At 39.5% G+C, this 7,248-nt stretch overlaps 1 long non-coding RNA gene across 1 annotated transcript; it reads left to right on the forward strand.

Annotated features, from left to right (window-relative positions):
• Positions 1-542: 542 nt before the first annotated feature.
• Positions 543-3,897, forward strand: LOC308302033. Its single transcript, XR_013962925.1, has 6 exons — positions 543-661; positions 1,191-1,234; positions 1,766-1,853; positions 1,977-2,002; positions 2,197-2,260; positions 2,426-3,897. It is a non-coding gene; the product is annotated as an uncharacterized lncRNA (long non-coding RNA).
• Positions 3,898-7,248: the final 3,351 nt, after the last annotated feature.

Here is a 7,248-nt window from a genome sequence, read left to right on the forward strand (position 1 = left end):
AGGCCTGCATTGTCAACTTGTATTTTGTAGGGTTTTAATGTTTAAATTTAATGTAGGCTATGGCTTTTATTCAACTATTACCAAATATAATGATGTGCTCTCCCAACATTTTCCTTGCATTTTATAGTGCTGCTAGAATGTTTTGGGATTTAAATTTAGTTTTGATGCATTTGATGATGATGAAGATGATGAAGATGATGATGATGATGATGATGATGATCCACATGAGAGGACACCAACATTGTTTTACTTTTCTATGTTTTTGCCATTTTTCACCCTGAACCTATGAAGCCAATTTTAATCATTATGTTGGTGTTATAAACAAAATAAGGTGAATATAATCTAGAGCTTTTTTGTTTACTCAATATAAGCCTATTGTCAATTCTAACTCTAATAATAAATATATGTTTTATATTTATAGTTACATTATATTGATATATTCAGCTAAGACCAGTAGGTGGCGGTGCACCTCAATAACACGGAGTCCACAGACAGGAAGTAAGAAGAGAAAGCTTCCGTGGCGTGCTATGCTTCGGTGCCTTTCGGTGCCGTGCCAACAACAACAGCCAACAAAGAAAACGGACGGGATGCATTTGGAGAGCTACATGTTGAATTATATACTTAATCCTTCTACTCCTGGAAATGTAATTCATTTGAAACGGTGAGTGTATATGTGGGGAAGTCTGATCTGTGTAGTAAAGTCTAAATGTCCGTGTGAGAGTCGAGACCTTGCTTTGTTTGCCTTTTGTTTAGCTTGTTAGCTTAGCTACATGCAAGGTAAACAATACGTCTGTGTCGTGTGTAGGTAAACCTTACTCTATCTATCTATACTATAGCCTTAAAATGTCTTGTCTAATGTTCTCCATCTGGCCATTTTTGCTTTTCAATTTATTTTTAAATGTGTTGGAGTGTTCTTTGTCTTCTGCATTTTTGTGTTTGCTAGATAGCTATAGCTAGTACATCAGCAACATCAGTTTCAACTTTCTTTCTTGCGATTTTTCTTAATTTCGGCTTTAAAATGTATTTTGTAATTTTTTCTCTGTTCCTGTGCACCTACTGTAATGATTTTATTGTAGTGATAATGATGTGTGATTTAATACTGTGATGTTTGTCACCCACAAAAACAACCAAACTGTATTCATTCATCATTCTTTTTTTCTTACTTTTTATTCTTTTTTTTCTCCCTATAGTTATTTCACTGCAGCGTCAAGTCCACCATTGGAGAAGAGGCATGGTAGGTTTTAGTAACTATTTTATTTACTGTAATTTACAAGTATGTAACTCTTGGAACCAAATGGACCCTTAGGGGTCTGTAACTCAGACTGACTGTGTACAAATGGAACCAAATGGACCCCTTACATGTCTGTAACTCTGACAGTGTACAAATGAAACAAAATGGACCTTATGTCTGTATCTCTGAGCGTACAAATGGACCCTTACACTTACAGCTCTGTAACTCTGACAGTGTGCAAACAGAATCAAATGGGCTCAACTGGTCTAACTCAGAATGTACAAATGGAACCAAATTGACCCTTACAAGTTTGTAACTCAGAGTGTACTAATGGAACCAAATGTACTCTTACAGGTCTGTAACTCTCTGAGCGTAAAAATGGTCCCTGCTTTTACAGATAGCTTTTGCAGGTCTGTGTCTGTAACTCTGACAGTGTACACATGGAACCAAATGGTCCCTGACAGTGTACACTGTCAGAAAGTGTGCACTGTCAGTTTTCCCTTGTGGGATAATAAAGCTATCTATCTATCTTAGGTCTCCAGCTGTAACCCGCCCACTCACCTCCTGTCTGACGTGTAAATCGACCTCCACCACTATGCCATCATCAATGCAGCAACCCAAGGTGAGACGCTTATGTAGCACTGACTGTTAATATGGACACTTAATTTGGTTTTACCTATGTGTACTATTTCTCTGTATTGATTCCTATTTTTGTTTTGCTTTGTTTGCCTTGTATCTATTATAGGCTTCCAGCTGTAACCATTTTGCATGGTAAGCACACATCACAGTAAGCCGAAAATTAACTATCTACAAGCTCACAACGCTTCGCAGCGTGAGGCGTTGTGAGATTATAGATCAGCTTTTTTTGGCTTGGAGATTACTGTAATCTGGAAAAGAAATGTATTGAAATGAAATGCATTTATTCAATTATTGACACACTCTCTCTGTTGTACATCCTCCTGCAGGAAGACCCGGTCCCCACACCTAGCTGAAGACCTTCTTGCATGAAGTCCTACATCCAGCTCCTTGGTAAGCTCACAGTAAGACAAAAATATACTATCTACAAGCTCACAACACGTCACAGCGTGATGCGTTGTGAGCTCGTAGATAAGGCTTTTTTGGCTCAGAGAGATTTTGTACTCATAATGTGATGACTAAAATACACACTAAATGATCTGTTCTTTATCATTCCAGAGCCGATGACACAGTTAACTGACGACAAGACGCAGCACAGCCCCGGCCGGCGTCAGATGAAAGGCTGTCACCCTCGCCATGGCCATTAAAGCACTGATTGGCACATCCTACACCACACCAGCAGCGCCTCTAAGCAGACAAGTCTCGCCACCTACCACGCCGGCAACTGAACTGCTGACCATATAAAGCCTCTCGACCTAGGACCCAAGATGTTGGCATGGCTACGCGACACCAAGTTGGACCTCCGACGTTAGACGAAAGCAGCACAGCCCAGAATACCAAGCATTCTATGGGACGCGCACCACCCGTACACAAAGTTCATTGACCTTCCCACTGTTCTCTACCTAAAGGATGTTTTGTGTTTAAACCTTTTGAATATTGTTTCTAGAGTTCAAAATATTGTTCATCCCCACCATTACCCTTATATCTGGGTACTGCAGATATGAGTTCATGTTAGTTTCATAAGTGGATCAGTTTAACCTTTCTATTTGAATTAATTTTACATACCCTTCATGAAACAAACTGATGATGGGAATTTGGTTCCAATTCTGTCCAATGCCAGCTCTGATGGTACTGTAATTCATTTTTAGGGTTGACAGCATGCACACAATCTGTCTATAGAAAGACTAAATACTTTTAATGTTTACAAAGTCCTCCGATATACATGTGGTTATAATGTTATTATATGTTGTACCTCTTCAGTGCCACAGTACAGTTTAAACTATTATAGAAAGGTTACATGTGTATTGAGCTTGGATATTGGCTATGTTTACACCTTTCTGTTTTTAGCATACAGGATAAATGATTAACCTTTCCCAAAATAATAGATAGCAGAGCCTTTAGGATATCAAAATTCACTGTTAACCCACCCATACTTTATTTAAATTCTTTTCAGGCAGGTTTACCAGTTGTCAATGATATAAAGATGGCAACCTTTGTGTAATACATTGATTGCTTGAAGTTTTTATTGGAGGTTTTGCAAGGGCTTATTTTCATTGATATCATTCTCTAACTCAGTGATTACCTTAATGTGCAACATTGTTTTCTCACTCAACACTGCAGAGGGTAACTGCACATTTCTAAAGGGACAATTGAAGGACTTTTTAATTTAAAATGACAAATTAAACATGGGCCAATTTGTCAAATATTAGAGGCAGAAATTGTGAAAATAGCCGATCTACATGCTTGTGAGCATGTAGATCTGCTATTTTCACAATAGAACTGTGTTCTACAAAATGTAATGTCTCAACTCTTAGTGCTTGTCAGGGTAGGGGGTCCCCAGTTAAAATATGATTATTTTGGGGGTCACGGCCAGAAAAGGTTGAGGACCACTGCTCTTAACTCATAAAATTGAATGACAGACAGTACACAGTACTATGCACAGTAATTGTAAAGCACTTGTAAACAAAAATAACGAAATAAGAGATTCACATCTGTACAACTGATATTGTTGCTTGTGTACATTTTAATAAAAAAAGAAAACGAAGTTAATGTCTGTGCCTCAACTGATTGTATAAATATGGGTGGGAGGGGAGGAGGGTACACAATATAGGGGGGGGGGGCATAATGATGTTGCTATACGACGGTGTCACGCTATACGCTCGCTATCGCCGCACGCCGTGCTCCGCCGGAGTGACGTCGTTTGGAGGCTTGGCGTAAAGCTTGGCGTACGCTGATCAAGGACGTGACGTCAGCGCAGCGTAACACGCCTGGCGAACGACACGCTAATGGCGATCGCGAGGCGGCGTGACGACGTTCTCACGCCAGAAATATCGGGAAAATTGTTAGCTGGGATGCAATGTGCTACCTTTCTGGTGTGAAAATTCGTTAACATAACTGTAAAGGTCCCACCCAAAAAGGCGCGTGGGACCCCCCAAAATATACGCTGTTTTGTGCGGGAAAACCTCAAAATTTGCACCGCGGGCGCTGCGGGCGCCTTCGTGCCCGCGCATGAGTACTCAAAAAAAATTCCCAGGGTTGGCAGGTCTGCATAGAGTATAAACCCAGCTATTAAAACACAGAACAGACATCATGGTCACAACATTAACTTGAGACCTCACAGTTTAATACAGTTGGTTCTACACTCTCTCACCATCATCATCATTTAGTTCCTTATATCTTCTATTTAGAAATAGTAATGATATATGATAAGAGTCAGATCAATTAATAAACAGTTTGTTTATAAGGTGATCAATGGTCTTTGGTGGTAATTTATATTGACCATCTGTAGACTGCAGAGGGCGCAGGTGAGTCATTACAATCATTTCCGAGCATGGAGAAGTCTTTCAACAACACACAACAGAACAGCCTTTGATTCAATGAGCAGCAAAATAGTTGTCTTTATGTTTTACTACAGTTGGAGGCACATTGTCTGTCCTGAATGATGAAGGCCTAAATGACAGAAAAGTGGAATTGCATTTATTTTTGTTCTTGACAGTGTGCCGGTCTTTTTCTTTGATTTTATTTACAGTTGGAGACACATTTAAAATGGAATGGTCAATATAATCACATCAGTGTAACACTTTTGGACATATTTAGTCTATAACTGGTCACGTTTCTGTCAGAAAACGTAGCAGAAAACATCTAGCAGAAAACTTACATTTGTTTTGTGCCAGAACTTAAAGGGATATGAAACTATAGAGGACTATTATCTGACTGAGCACTTTACTGCTACAGAGATCAGTCGGTAGCACTTTACAATAATGACCTGTTATAAATCATTTATAAACATTTATAAGCAGTTTGTAGATGAGTAATAAACATGAACAAACTGTTTATTGACAAAAATGTTTAACTGTTTTAAACATCATTGACATGTTAGTAAGGTATTAGTAAGTAGTAAACTAATCATGAATAAACCATTTATATACAATTGTAAATGTTTATTAAATCATTTATAACCAATGCTAAAAATTACATATAATGTGTAGGAATGCATTTACAAATGTCTGTTAAGGTGACCTCCATGTTTGTTCATGTTTAATATACGCTTTGTAGATGTTATCAAGAGCCCTAATGTAAAGTGAAGACTCGCAAGTTACTATGAAAACCTCAACCGGCTGTCTGTCAGTCCCTCCGCCAGTCTGTCCGTCATGACATGTCACGTCACGTCACGTCACGTCACGTCACGTCACGTCACACTTTTGGCCCTACTCTTATCTCCGGCACCGTTTCCCCTATCCATGCCAAACTTGCCAAACTGCTAAACATGAACAAACATGGAGGCCACATTAACAGACAGTTGTAAATAATGAATAGTCTTCACTTTACATTAGGGCTCTTGATAACATCTACTAATGATTTATAGATGTTTAAGGGATGTTTTACAAAGCACAACCATGAACAAACAAGGAGGCCACATTAACAGACAGATGTAAATAATCAGTAAGACTCCCTAATTGGGAGATAAGCAACCTCATGGTGGCGCTAGAAGAGGGACATATGAGAAATCAGGGGCGGAGGTTGTGGTTTGGCAGCCAAGGAGTGTGTGCAAAGTTTGGCATGGATAGGGGCAACGGTGCCGGAGATAAGAGTAGGGCCAAAAGTGTGACGTGACGTGACGTGACGTGACGTGACGTGACGGACAGACAGACAGACAGACAGACAGACAGACAGACAGACAGACAGACAGACAGACAGACAGACAGACAGACAGACAGACAGACAGACAGACAGACAGACAGACTGACAGACAGACAGACAGACAGCCGGTGGAGGTTTTCATAGTAACTTGCGACCGTGAGTCTTCACTTTACATTAGGGCTCTTGATAACATCTACAAAGCTTATATTAAACATGAACAAACATGGAGGTCACCTTAACAGACATTCGTAAATGCATTCCTACACATGATGATTGGTGATTTTTAGCATTGGTTATAAATGATTTAGTAAACATTTACAAATGTATATAAATGGTTTATTCATGATTAGTTTACTACTTACTAATACCTTACTAATAACATGTAAATGATGTTTAAAACAGTTATAAATGTTTAGGTAAACATTTACAAATGTCAATAAACAGTTTGTTCATGTTTATTACTCATCTATTAACTGCTTATAAATGTTTATAAATGATTTACAACAGGTCATTATTGTAAAGTGTTACCGAAACGGTAAATAAACTAAGGCCCATAACTACATCCCCTTTTCCTTTGTAAATAAATATACCCTATTTCACTTTATTACCATTGTTTCTTTGTCCCTTGTTTTATTTTGTATTACTACTTTGTATTTTCTCCCCTTTAGCAATTCCCTGTGCAAAGTACTGTTCTATCTCTATATGTCTTTCAATGTTATATGAGATACATGAAGTGGTTCCTGTGTAAATAAACTGAAAAGCTTACTAGGATCTCCTTTTAGTTGACCTTGTACCAGTGATCTGTACTGTCATGAAACTGTCAATAAAAACAAAAAAACGAGTGTTATGTGGCCTATATGTAAGATGACAGAGGTTGTACTTCTAGGGCTCCACTTACCCCAGAGGAATCCATTCTGAACTGAGCTCTGAGCAGCTTCACACTGAGGAGGAGACATGGAGGACCCCCAGCTTCACACTGAGGAGGAGACATGGAGGACCCCCAGCTTCACACTGAGGAGGAGACATGGAGGACCCCCAGCTTCACACTGAGGAGGAGACATGGAGGACCCCCAGCTTCACACTGAGGAGGAGACATGGAGGACCCCCAGGATGACCTCATGGAGGATCAACTGGAACCAGATCAGATGGACCCCCGCTGTTCCACTTCCACTCCCCGTCCTGGGCTGGGCATAGGTTGTGGTCTCTCCCCTGGTTCTCACCTGATAGATTGATTTAAGAAT

Source organism: Nannobrachium achirus, assembly GCF_963921795.1.
Source record: "Nannobrachium achirus genome assembly, chromosome: 17".
NCBI lineage: Eukaryota > Metazoa > Chordata > Actinopteri > Myctophiformes > Myctophidae > Nannobrachium > Nannobrachium achirus.